A 14,358-nucleotide genomic window follows, 5' to 3' on the forward strand; every position below is an offset into this window, starting at 1 on the left:
AAGAGATAGATTATATGCTATTATTATAATAAGCTGACATATGACTATGCTAGAAGTAGAGTAATACAGAAGGGGAGCTAGAGTATCTTATAGAAAAAGTGGCATTCATGGGGCTGGCAGGTGGCATGGTAGTCAGGGGTGCTGAACTCCCACATGGCTGACTGTGGTTTGAGTCTCAGACTTGGCAGCTTGCTTTCTCACTTTCTCTCTTTTACTCACTCTGTCTCTCTCTGGTCAAATTAAGATAAATAAATAAATATAGTTAAATTAAATAATTCTTAAACCAAAAAAAAAAAAGAAAAAGATAAAGTAGCATTCAGATTTAAAACAAGGAGTCAAGTAAATCATGGGAATATTTGGGCAAGAGTTTTCTGACCAGAGACATTCAACCTCTAATGCAAAGGTGCCAGTATGAGAGGCTGTCTGACATGTTAGAGAAGTAGGAGTGAGTGTGGTTGAAAGAAGAATATGAAAAGAAAAGTACTATAACATGACAAACATATAAACACATAGATGTGTTAGGCTTTGTACACTTAGAACATGAATGAAAAATGGTGCACCACTGCAAGATTTTAAGTAGGAAAGTGAGATCATCTTATATTCCACCAAGGTGACTCTAACTAGTAGATGAGAATAGGGTGGTGGGTGCAATGGAAGAAGCAGAAATACTGATTAAGAGACCATTTCAGGAGAATGAATTAAAGATGGTAGGAAAAATAGAAGTAGTGGGGAATTTGCCAGGATAGCAATTCTGTGACCTATATTATTTCAGTGACTTGGTAGAAATACAAGTATCCCTCGTCAGATAATATCACTCTAACTAAACATAAGAACCCATAGAAGGTCTCCAAGTTAACATAGTTTGGTATTATATAGATTATATTATTATATTTGGTATAATCTATATAATACCAAACTATGTCATGCTCAGATTCTGACTAAGATTTTTAACAGAAATAAATTGGTTGAGAATAATAATTCCCACACTTGAAATAAATTTCCACTTACTAAATAAATAAATCTCCCAAATATAGACTTCAATACATACTAAATGAAGGTTTAGTTTTGACAATCTGTAACTTTTCATATAGATCAGGTGATGAATGCCTTGGCCTGGGTATGCAAAGTCAGTATTTGTGTCTTACTAAACTAACCACTGTACCTTATCACTCATCTTATCTCTTTCTATCCTCTTCTATCTTCTCACATGTGTCAAATGGTTTTTAAAAGCTCCATCAGTGACATTTATCCTCCAATTTTATTTTCATTCCTGAAAAAAATCTTTGGCAATCCTACAGAAGTTTTTTGTTGTTGTTGCTTTGTTTTTAATGTATTTCAATATATTATACCTCAAAATAAAGCCTCCCTTGTGATTTTCTGACTGTGGTAAATAGGGAGGAGGCAAGTTGTAGAGAAAGACATATTCTCTGCTCTGCCACATGTTGTGTGATGTTACGCAGTTTATATAACCTCACAGTCACTTGATCTACTACAGAAAAATAATGATAACTTCTCATAGGGTTTTCATGAGAGTTATGTAACCCAAACATGCAAAATTTTTGTGCATGTGCTTCTCTCAGGGACTCAGTCCTTCTAAATACTACTCCTACTCAGTCCCTCACTTTTTACTATGAAGCTTTCTGAACTCAGCTTACCAATAGCTTCCATAATCTACATACTCTGCTTTTATTTCTTTATGTATTTCTCCTATAAGCAAGACAAACAGAAAGAGAGATGAGACCCCAAACAGGGTCCCAATACTTTGATCTTCCTCAAGCATTCAGCCAGCTTGAATCATGTGCACTCATGTGCCTAGTGTACTCAGGAAGGTCTCCAGCCTTGAACTGAGAACCTTCTTATGTAGGATTGCCTCACAGAGGGTTGTATTTTACCACTGTCTAGCCCCTACATACTCTGTTTTTCGAGTGAAACTATTAAGCTTACTCAATATTATTTGCTAATTAACAATTCCCTGCTTAACATTCCTAATAGAGTTATTGTAAACATTAAATCATGTAATAGAGATATTTAATAAAAGTACTTGGGTCGTATAAGTCATAAATTAGTAGTCCTTAGTCTTCATCATTGATATTTTATTACAATTATGGATATCTACCTTCCCTTCTTCCCACTAGAAAAAAAGAAGCTCATCAAGGACAGAGATTTTTGCTTATTTTTCATCTGATCCTGTGCTAGTGCCTAAAACAATGGCTTTCACATAATAGTTACTCAATAAAGAGTTGTTGAATTAATATTAAGTACTGGGTTGTTGGAAAAGTCATGATGCATTTTTGCATAGGAAAGCATAGAAAAATATGTCATGACTTTTCTTACAACCTTATAATAAGTTTCCCCCAATAGTATATTTTAAATTAAAATATTTTAGAAAAAAAATTACTTCTTCCAATTGACTGGTCCTTAGCACTAGGATAGAAGGCAGGAAACAGGCATATAAAGGACTCAGGAGGAGAGTGCATGCTCAAAGAACCAGAAACAATTCTTAGAATTGGAATAAAAGAGAGAACTTATGAAAGCAGGAAGATCTTGAGTTAGAACCACAGACGTCAACATTAAATATCACAAAAACAAAAAACCTGAGTAGAAAAAGAAATCACACAGAATTTGGGTTCTTTTTCTTTACACAAGGATATAAAAGCAGCAAATTCCTTTCACACACAGGAGAGAAGCTAATTGAGAAGCTGGGAGAGGCAGCCTGAGAACCTGATCATTTTTCTACTAGAAATCTTTTTCAATGTGATGATATAAATCATTAGATTGTGGGACTAGCAGTTAGCGTAATGGCTATGTCACTGGATTCCCATGTAGTCCACCGTGGTTTGAGTCCCAGACCTGGTGACTTAAACTCACTCTGGGCACGTGCGTGCCCAAGATCTGGAGAGGAGAATAGAGGAGAAGGGATTGTGGCGTGGCCATTCCCCCTGGGGGTAATTTCTCACTTTCTGTCTCTTCTGTCTCTCTGTCTTTCTGGAGAACGCACACACCCTTTGGCAAAAACCTCTCAAAAAAAATGTAAAAAATCATCAGATTGGACTAGACTTTACCCTGGGGGGAAAAAAAACAATTAACCTTTCTCCTCTTGCCAGCAGGTAATGAGAAGGCAAGAATATCAGTAAACAAAACAAAATCACAAATTTTTTACACATCAAAATTGGGATGAGCTCCATTGCATGTTTTTTTCTGTTTATTCTCCACCTATCTTAAGGGAGAAAACAAACAAAATATGACTAACTTCATTAACCTTAATTACTTCATTAGCTATAGCCCTCGTTTTTTCATCTCCAAATTTCCTACACTAATTTTCTTCCTGCCGACACCAGTTACCTCTGCTTTCATTCTCTCTTCACCTTTACTCTGACTGGACTTCACTTCTCATCACATTGCTAAAATCCAGCTTGTGGCAATGAACCGCATTGTCAGGACCAAAAGACATTCTTCTGCCCTTACGTTACCAGGCCTCTCTGCACCATTTGGCACAGGTGATCATGTTCTCCTTCTAAAATACTTTCTCATTCTGGATTTTATTATATGCTGATGTCATCTACCTCCTTTCACTTAGGACTTAGCCCACTCGTATTTTCCATTTCCCTACTTTTCCTGTATGACCTTCTCTAAGATTGTGGCATTTCTAAGTTCAGTGCAATGGATACAACAGCCATCCAATAGCTTCACTGCAATACTTACTAAACATTTAAAAATTTTTAACATCTACCTTTTAAAATCCTTTCATTTTATATCATAGTAAATGACATTGTAATTTACACAATTTGTTTAAAAACTTAAAACATTATATTACTGCCTTTTCTCTCATGCTCCATATCCAGTCTACCAGCAAATGTTTTTTTTTCCCTATTGTCCTAAATTTATGTCTTTTTTTTTTTAAAGAGAGTTTTTGCTATAGTGCACATACACTTGCCAGACAGAGAGACCGAGAGAAACAGAGAGTCAGAAAGTGAGAAATCACCCCCCCTAGAGAGGATGGCCATGCCACAATCCATTCTCCTTTATTCTCTTCTTTAGATTTTAGGTACACACACACACACACACACACACATGCCCAGCATGAGTTTTAAGATGCTAGATCAGGGACTCAAACCACAGTCCACTACATGAGAGTCTAGAAATGAAACCATTACACCATTTGCTGGCTCCTCCAAATGTATATCTTATCACCATCTTCAAGACCACTACCCTCTTTCAGTCATCATTATTTCTCAACCAGTCTAAGCCCTTAAGTACTAAAGCAGTCTTTCTTTGCATCTCACTGTGCTCCAAATACATGATAGTCACAATGACTGTGATTTTTTAAAAAATAATTTATTTATAAGGAAGTAATACAGCCACAAGAATGTTCCTTTGATATTGGATAAATAAAACAGAAGGTGGTTTAATTATGTTGTTATGGAAGTAGTTACCATATGAAGTTTAGCTGTATGAAGAAATAACTATTTTAGGTTTAATCTGAATGAGAGATTTTGACTTCCCGTGTTTAAAGGAAGGATCCTTATTGTGATTTCTTTGAAAGCAAGAAAACTGAGAATAATCTTAAGCAAAATATATTATATAGTAAAGGTATACAGACTGAGACAGAGACACTCAACAGAATGAGGGAAAAAAAAGAAAATGACAAAGTGTACCATAAGCACAGTGAGTGTTCAACAACTATTTGTTGTTTATGATGAAAAGGCTTTCCAATGGGATCAATGCAATCCCTGGTACTGGCATCTTTTCTCATTTTTTCAGACTTGACAGAAATAAAGGAGACATTGAAAGAAAAGTTTGCATGGATTCTGTTGCGCTGAAGAGGGTAGATGGACATCTCTTTAGAAAAATTGCAATAGCCCTAGTCATCCATCTCACAAATGTGTAACATTAATCCAGCAGAGACAGTAAGAAAAAGCATGAATAAAACTGAATCTGAGGTAAAGCAGAAATGGCGTTGGGCTGAGTTGTAGATTCTAAGTACTACAGATGAATCTCTTACTCATGGACATTGTGACCTTGAGTAAGTCTTTGAGCTTCTAGCTGCTTATAACGTAGCTGGACTAGATCAACTTCAAGGTGTTTTATTTTGTGTTTTCTAGAAATTATAATTAAAATCTCACTCCTGGAGGGGCTGGAAGGTGGCATGGTGGTTAAAGGTCCTGGATTCCCATATGGCTGACCGCAGTTCCAGTCCTGGACCTGGCAGCGTTCTTTCTCACATTCCCTTTCTCTCTCTCTCTCTCTCTGTTCTGATCAAATTAAAAGATAATAATAATGAATGGAATTAAATAAATAAATAATTCTTCCCCAAACCATCTCACTACTGGAAAGCCAAGAGATGCTATGCCGATTGTGGTAAATGAGTCAAATTATGGTTTTAAATGAGATTTTTTAAATATAAGAGATTTATGTCTTCTACATCTGAGATTCGATTTTCTGTATGATCTAGTCTGATTTTAATACTTTCAAGGGAGCTTTTGACTTCCTGTACTATAGCCTTCATCTCTTAACAGTTCCATTTGATTCCTTTTATGGTGTGTATTTCCTCTTTCAGATCATGCAAGAACTTCCTCACCTCCTGGCCTCACCTCCTGGAATTCGTTGGCTCTTTTCTCCTGCGTCTTCTGGAATTCATTGTCTCTCTTCTCTTGCATCTCTATATTCAGAAAGAAAGATAAAATAAGGTGGACAATGTATCAAGTCCATAATTAAGATAACAGATTAAACCTAGTTTATAACTCTGCAGGGAGATGATGTGTCTGAACAGCTGAAATGTACACTCTGGGAGAGTACATTTGCATGAAACACTTTGGAAGGACATACCATAAATTAAAGAAACAGTACACTGGGAGCCAGCAGATGGCATCACAGTTAAGTCACTGGACTTCTACATTACTGACCATCACTCAAATCCTGAACCCAGTGGTATCTCCATATCAGGTGCATGTGTGTGCATGCCCAGAATCCCAAGAGGACAATGAAGAAGAAGGGAATGCATCAGAGCCATCTCCCTACCCCACCCCCGGGGGGTGATTTGTCACTTTCCCTCTATATATATCTTTCTGCTTTCTCTCTGGCAAATGCACATGCCCTATGGCAAAAAAAAAAAAAAAAGAAAAAGAAAAGTACTCTGGTTTGAACATCACGGCAGAAAGTAGAGTAATCTGGCAGATTGGGAAACATATAACTAACAAAACTTAAATAGTTATCATTGACTTTGTGTAATCCACATTTCAGGTTCCACACTATTTGGGTTGTCTAAAAAGTCATGACACATTTTTACATAAAAAAACACATCATGACTTTTCTGCTAACTCAGTAGATATCCAACATTTCCCATATCATTTTATTCTAATAGTAAATCTAGGAGTTAAATAGTATTATCCTCATTTTGCAGATGAGGAAAGTGAAACTTAGAAATATTGGTAATTTTCGATGGTAAAAGGTAGTCAGAAGCAGAATGAAAACTAAAACTCAGGTCCATCCAAATCCAAAGCCAATGATGTTTCAGTCACCTTATGTTGTATAAATGGCCAAAACATTGACAGTCTCTAGGAAATCATGTAAGAGAATCAAATGAAGAGCAGTTATATTGCAAAGCACAAGTATTCATATAGGAATACTTGAAGCAAAAGTGGTTTTGAATGATTTAAGATTGAAAACTCATTACTTCAGTGGTGTTAGAGCACCAGATTGCAAACTTTTTATCTGAGAGAAGAAGACACTCATGTATAAACTCTAAATTACGAAGTAATCACAGGAAATAATTTTAAATACATTTTAGTATTTAAAAGTCCAGATATATTTTATTTGAAATTTCAAACACTATTCATATTACGAAAACACAACTTCATGCATTCCACAAAAAAGTGCTATTTAACTTCTATTTCTTCCCCTAGACCAGAAATTTGTTGAACTCTATATTACCTATCATACAATGTGTTTGACTAATGTGTTTACACCATAACCTGGGTGCCAGTTGGTGGCATATTGGTAGTACAACTAGACCCACAAGGGAAAGTCCCAGGCCTGTGTCCAAAGACTTCCATGGTTTAGGCTAGTTTAAAAACCTTGTTGAGAGTGCCTATTTCTCTCTACCCTTATCACTATCTCCATCTCTCTCTCAAGGAAAAAAAATGAATATATATATTTTTTAAAAACCTGTCTTGTTTATTGGGACCAGCAGTTAGTGTAATGGCTATGTCGCTGGACTACCATGTAGCCAACCATGGTTTGAGTCCCAGAACTGGTGGCTTAAACTCACGCCAGGCACATGTGTGTATGTGCCCAAGATCCCGAGAGGAGAATGGAGTAGAAGGGATTGTGGCGTGACCATCCCCTCTAGGGGGTGATTTCTCGCTTTCTATCTCTCTGTCTCTCTCTGTCTTCCTGACGAGCGCACATGCCCTATAGCAAAAACCTCTCCAAAAAAAAGAAAAAAAAAATACCTGTCTTGTTTATGAAAAAGGACATTTTAGTCATTTAATAAAAATTGTTAAAATATTATCTAAAATACCTGTTGATTGATATAAGTTGAGTGTATTGTTTCCCATGGTAAAGAAAATCACTACCTTGACATATCTTGGCAATAGTTCAGCAGAGAACAGCAAAGTTGATGGCTTCTGGTTCTCACCGAAAGCAATGTATTTGATTAGGATTGGGTAAGGTTTATGATATAATAATTTAGAATTAATGGACACATTAAGCCAAATCTTTAACTACAGAGTCCCAAAAGGATTCATTTGAAGCAGTCTTTCCATGCTACACATTGGAATTTCTCACCATAGAAGGGCAGAGAGACAAGGAGAAAGCACCACAGTGGGGCATTATCAGGCTGAAGCAAGCCAGCTGAGGTTTAGCAGGACTGCAGCTACTTTGCAATTAAGAAAGGCTTCTAATAAGAATAAAGCTAACCGAGTGATGAGTCATGGTGAGATCTGTTAGAGGAATGGTCAGATGAGAAACCAAGAATGAATATTTGAAGAAAAACAGGAATCAGATAATTGCCCAAAAAAAAGCAATTGACTGGTTGATTACAATGAAGAATGATTTGCACATGCTTGTATCTTGTCTCTTAAAGTACTCAGCACATGCTGAGCTTTTTGAGACAGTTTGGTGTAGTTGCTGATTATCTCCTTATAATCTGTAGAAATAAATTCCCTTATGTTTAGCCTCTGCCTCTCATTTCACTAACCACAAGTAGAAGCAGCAGACTTAGTTTGCTAATAGTGATGCCACAATCCCCTCCATTTCTACATCCTGTCATGATTTGGAGCCTGTGTGTACATATGCCCAAAATACTTTTCAAATTGCCAAGGTCCAGGGTTTGAGCCTGGGTCAGCTATGTTGGATCCAGCTCCCTTAATCACTAGGCTATGGAATTGGCCCCTAATGTTTATTTAAATTGTTCTCCTGTGATAAATATTTAGTTAACCTTTCTCTTCCTAAGTAAGATCTTCCTGGAATAGTAAAGTCATGCTAATGCAAAAAGAAATTTGTATGGATATAGATGGTTTTAGTTTCAGAAGTATGTAAACAGAATATTGTTTTAGTTGGACATTTAATTTGATCACAGAAAATTAATTCATTATTATTTGGTTTATTATTCATCTTTGCATATCGATTTTTGGACAAATTTTGAAGAATATTTTTCATGAAGAATGACTGAGAAGTTTCCATGAAATTTTGCTCACTGGTGTCAATTTATCATTGACTGAAATTATTATGATATGTAAGGCTTTCTCTTTGATATTCTCATTTAAAAACACTGTCTCATGAAACAAAAATTTCATAAAAAAGGCCCTTCTAGTACATATACTTAATTCACCACTTTTTAATCAATGAAATCAATAAAGTAATTTCTTCTACTAAACCGTTAAAAGGATGAAGGGTATAATTTAATAAATCATTGCAAATATATTGCACAACACATGGATTGAATAGACATGCCTTTAATTACTCTCCAACTTCAGTTGAAAAATAATGTTAAAAAGTTAATGTGATCAGAATTATAAAAGACAGATTTATCACTTAACAGAGACAAAGAAAAAGGAATTATTCATTCTTTCCACCTGTCTCAGTAAGTGTCAACAACAAGTGATATTTGAGCTAATCTTGAAGGAGGCAAAGGACATTCCTAAATCAAAGAATAGTAGGGCTCAGTTACTAAGTCTAGAGCACAAAAAAATAGAAGAGTTGAATGGAATGGGAAACTCACCCTGACAAGAAGTTACTCTTACCTCTTTCTCATCTCAAACTTATTGCTTCTCCAACTTAGCTGCTTCTCATGGCTAAAACAAGGACATTTTTAAAGCAGTTCATTTCATTCTATTAAACTCCCAGCTGATTGTAATGGCAATGGAATATCCAATTGTATGTGTAAATGCATTTTCATGATAGCATTTAAGGCAATTACAATTAATGATATGTGAATAACACCTGTCATTTCCAATGGGGATCACCATTGCATATCTAGTGCAGGGTACTGTCAGGCACATGGTTTGATTGAATTATTAAGTTACCACATGTAATGTGTAGATTAATTTGGTTTAATCTTTAATGAAGGTTAATGTTTTTAGGAAAATATCTACTTTGAAACATTTTCGCTGTTATATTTATGTCTTTGAACTATTTAGTGTTTGCTTCCACTTATACTAATAAATAAAGGCATCCAGTGCTTGTGAAATCACACATTTAGGGGACCAGTAGATGGCATAATGGTTATGTCATGGAACTCTCACATACGGTTCAAGTCTTGTACCTGGCAGCTTAAAAAACATGCTGGGCACATGTGCATGCATGCCCAAAATCCTGAGAGGAAGATGAAGGAGAAGGGATTGCAGTGTGTCAGCGGATGATTTCTTGCTCTCTGTGTAGCAAAAATCTCTTTTAGAAAAAAAAATCGCATATTTTATATTTATGTCAGATAGCATACACTTAGAGTTACTTTTCGTATTTTACTTCCTGGCTCTTTTCCTTTGTTGTTCTCATGAAATTTGTTTTTCTTGGTTTGTCTTAGGAATCTTCTTCCTCTGAAGCTAAGTGATCCACATGAGGATGAAAATCTTGGTTTTTGCTCCAAAAGTACTAGCTTTTCCAAGAGAATATCTTAAACAAGACAAAACAAAAAAGTAATTTAGGAGGGACAGAAGATTTTCCAAAGAAATGCTGACTGATCATTTTTGCCTGGATCTTTTTTATTCTATCTGCCAGGAATGCATTTATGACCATTATAATGGTAAGAGTTAACTTGAATTTGATATGTCTTCAAATCCTACATTACTAATTAACTTGGTGCCATGTTCTCAATATATTTCACCAAAGTATTCTGATGCTATTCATAACTTGGTGAGAATGGGTATGGATTCAGAAACCTCAACACAGGTTCCAGGGGCATTGACTTTAGAAATGAAATCTCTTTGCCACCTTTAAATTTTCTTTTGTGTTTCTTCTCTTTCACAGCTACAGTTGGGAAGATAGTTTGTGGGTTATGAAGAAGCAAACAAATGATAGCGCTCTGGTGAGACAGCAAGCTTGCCTCTGAGAACGACATGGGAGGCAATTTACTAGCTGTGCTTGGTTAACAGGCCCTTCTACGAATTAATCCAGTACCTCTTTCGTCTTTCTCACTTATTCCATTGAAGATAATATTGGGTCATCTGGACAGTAATGATGCATTTTTGCATAGAAAAATACATGGTGACTTTCCCAACAACCTAATAACAAACTAAAGTTTGTGTTCTCATCTGTCAAATAATAATAAAAAATTTATATATAAAATTTTAAAAATCAGAAACTATTAGTATAGTAATACATCCAGACACAAAATATACATGAAACTATTTTATCATACATTTGTTTCCTTCATCGGTGAGTAATGAGAAGCACTTGGGATTTTGAACAATTTGATTCCTTGTAATAGTTTTAACATAGGCTCCATTTTTGCAAGTTAACAATAAGTGTTTTTTCTCAATTTTTATGTGTCTCAATCATTAAATCTAAGGATAAGCTTTATATTAATGGCCTATAAGTATATTCACTAAATAATGTGTTTCCTTCTTTTATCTTAACAAGATAATAAACACCAATAACCCAGCCAGACAATAATCCAGACTCTAACTCTATCAGAATCATTCAACTATTGTAGTTAGAATTTAAAATAAGCCAGATGCAACCATATTGCTTGAGAAATGGCATTTGTTCATATAGAATGTGGCAATTTTTTCCAGTGGAAATTCATCTAAGAGAGATGATAACTTCTTCTGTTTTTTGAAAATTATCTTTTTTTTTTCCTTCTGGTTTTGCATAGGGCACATGTGTTCCCCTGAGTGAGAGAGAAAGAGAGAACTCACTCCAGAGGGGGAACCCAGCAATCCCTCTGCCACTCTCCTCTCGGGATTTTGGGCATGAAAACATATCCACCTGGCATATTTCTCAAGCTGTCAGGTCCAGGACTCGAGACACAAAGCTGACCATATAAGATCCAGTGCATTAAGCTCCATTCCACCTGCCAGCATGGAAAATTATATTTTTAACTTGGATGTATATTTCACATATAACTGCTTAGAATGGAGTAGATGGGTCAGCTTACAGAAAGGAGCATTCACAGCTTTATTGCAATGAAGCACGAGTTAGTACACAGCAAGTGTTCATTTACCAAGGTTAATGGTATATATCTCTTGTCCCTCAACAAGAGAGAAGTTTAAGCCTTTATAGCTCTAATTGGGGTACTTCTTAAATGTCAGTGACATATATTTAGAACAACATAAAAGAAAAGAATAATTGGAATGTGTCAATTAGGTCTTTTATGATAAGGGTTTCAACAATTAAGAGAAAGACTGAGAGTCCAGTATTGAATTAGACCTATTTGTCCATGACATCAAAGCAAATATGATTCCATTTCAGATGGAATTCTTCAGTGAACTCCACGTATTATTTATGTCAGGGTTTTATAAATTGATTAAATGGAGTTTTAAATATCTTTGTATAAATAATATTGTCAGAGCTTGCTGACTAAAATTCAATTTTATTCATTTTTTGACAATGTAATTGGTATCAAGTTTAATTCTAATGAGCTGCTAAAGCTATGGTTTCTTTTGTCTTCTTAATTGTGATAGCAATATTTAGCAGAGCAAGGCTATTGTCATCATTTCCTCCCCCTTAAAGAAAAAAAATGTGGTTTCCATTTATTCATACCAGAGAATTGAATACCAACTGATTATTATTCACCGTGCTGAAAAAAATCCTATTAAGCAGTTGATATGAAAGAAGAAACAAAAAACCTAACCATTTATTTTCTAGAACTTCACCCCTTGCTAATGAGCAATGCTAATGTCCTTAACCAAAGGAATATTTCTTTATAAAAAAAAGTTACAACATGTCACATCATTCTGTTGACTGGACCAGTTTGCAGATGTCTCTTCCCAGTATAGGAACTAAAATACTTCCTGGTATCAGCCTTTTGATGCTAAATGAAATGTTGTTTGATTTCATTTTTTAAAATTGGAATATAATTCTGGGAGTATAAGCTCTTCTGATCCACAGAAAGTCCATAGCCAAACTGTTTTCTTTAGGTCAGTCTCATTCCTGAATGTTCTGCCCCAATTACTTTATGTTTCCAGAACTATTCTTTTTTTTTTAAGAGTTATTTATTTTTATTTATTCATTCATTTCTTTTTATTTGACCAGAGAGAGAGACAGAGAGAAAGAGAGAGAAAGTGAAAAAGCAAGCCACCAGGTCTGGGACTTGAACCATGGTCGGCCATGTGGGAGTGTCTAGCACCTTAATCACCACACCACCTGCTGATCCCCTCCAGAACTATTCTTAATCTGGGGAACAGCTTTACAAAAAATGAGTTTACTTTTAAAATTGGTAAGCGAAGCATGAAGTATATTCTATTCTTGTTAATGAAATACTATTCATGTTAATAATGGACCATTGGAAAGGCATGTATTTACATACTTAAACAATGAAATAAGACAATTACATTTGTGTCTTCATTCACTATTTGGTAATAAATGATTTGCTTTTTTGTTTTTCCTTTAAGAGAAGGATATAGATATTTTAGCAAATCTTTGTTTTTTTTCCTGTGTGAAGCAAATAGTTCATCATGTGTAACTAGAATAACTAGAATGTGTTGTTCTTCTGATTTGTGACCAAAATATATCACAATATTTAGTGATATAGCAAAGAGGGCATAGGTCCACTAGATGCCCAACGGCAGGGTAAATATTTACTTGATTGGGCACTGACCAATGAGAAAGGATGCTCACTATCAACAAGCTGTTCATATGTACTGGTCTTAAAACTGAGTATCAGCCAAGTCTAACCTGAATCCTTTTTTTTTTTTTTTTTTTTTCTCTTTTTTTTTTTTTTTTGGAGAGATTTTCACTGTAGGGCGCGTGCGCTCGCCAGACAGACAGAGAGAGACATAGAGACAGAAAGCGAGAAATCACCCCCCAGGGGGGATGGTCACGCCGCAATCCCTTCTCCTCCATTCTCCTCTCGGGATCTTGGGCACGCACGCACACGCGCCCGGCGTGAGTTTTAAGCCACCGGGTCCGGGACACGAACCGCGGTCGACTACGTGGGAGTCCAGCGACATAGCCATTACGCTAACTGCTGGTTCCCTAACCTGCATCCTTTTAAAAACACCTATTTAAGCAACCTTAAAGAAAAAGTATATTTAGGACCAGCCACAGTGGTAAAGCAGTAACACGACACACAGTGAGGCTGAAGCTACATGAGAAATTTCTATGTTTGCATCCTGAGGTGCAAACATACATGTCAGGAACATGTTAATGTCCACAACCCAGCCGGCTGAGGCTGGATGTAGATCATGGAAGGGGAATTTTGTTATGGGTACCTCTCTCTTTCTGTCTCTATTTGTCTTTCTTGCTCTCTCAGAGAAAAAAATAATAGTAAAATGTTTTTAAAAGTATATTTATAAAACTTGCAAGGTATAGTTATCATTCTTTTCTCAAAGTATTCAAGAAGTTTATTCTCAAAGCCTTTCAGAGTAAATAGTAACAAAATATTCATTGTTATTCTACAGTATCAACATCTAAAGAAAAACTTAATGGACCACAGTGAGTCCTTAATCATTTTGAATAACAGAAATATAGTGTTGGGACTACAATGGCATAAAGCATGTGTTATGTATAAATGCAATATGTTCATTCTTTCATTGATTTTATTTCCCCCATGGAACACATAAACACCTTCCATAGGTCTTTGTCAGCTAGATTATTAATTTTACTTTAAATTTTTGATATAGTTTCCTCTAGTCTTAGAAATGCTTGACTTTGCTTCTACATATCCTCCCCATAGAGAGGCATTATGATTTTATTTTATTT

At 35.6% G+C, this 14,358-nt stretch overlaps 1 long non-coding RNA gene across 1 annotated transcript in view; it reads right to left on the reverse strand.

Annotated features, from left to right (window-relative positions):
- Positions 1 to 9,945: 9,945 nt before the first annotated feature.
- The window catches only part of LOC102497139 (uncharacterized), a 9,899-nt gene continuing 5,486 nt past the window's right edge, over positions 9,946 to 14,358 (reverse strand). Inside the window, exon 3 of the long non-coding RNA XR_337449.1 lies at positions 9,946 to 10,110. This is a non-coding gene — a long non-coding RNA (uncharacterized LOC102497139). The remainder of the gene's footprint in view (positions 10,111 to 14,358) is intronic.

The sequence above is a fragment of the Tupaia chinensis genome, unplaced genomic scaffold, assembly GCF_000334495.1.
Source record: "Tupaia chinensis unplaced genomic scaffold, TupChi_1.0 Scaffold146177_1, whole genome shotgun sequence".
Taxonomy (NCBI): domain Eukaryota; kingdom Metazoa; phylum Chordata; class Mammalia; order Scandentia; family Tupaiidae; genus Tupaia; species Tupaia belangeri.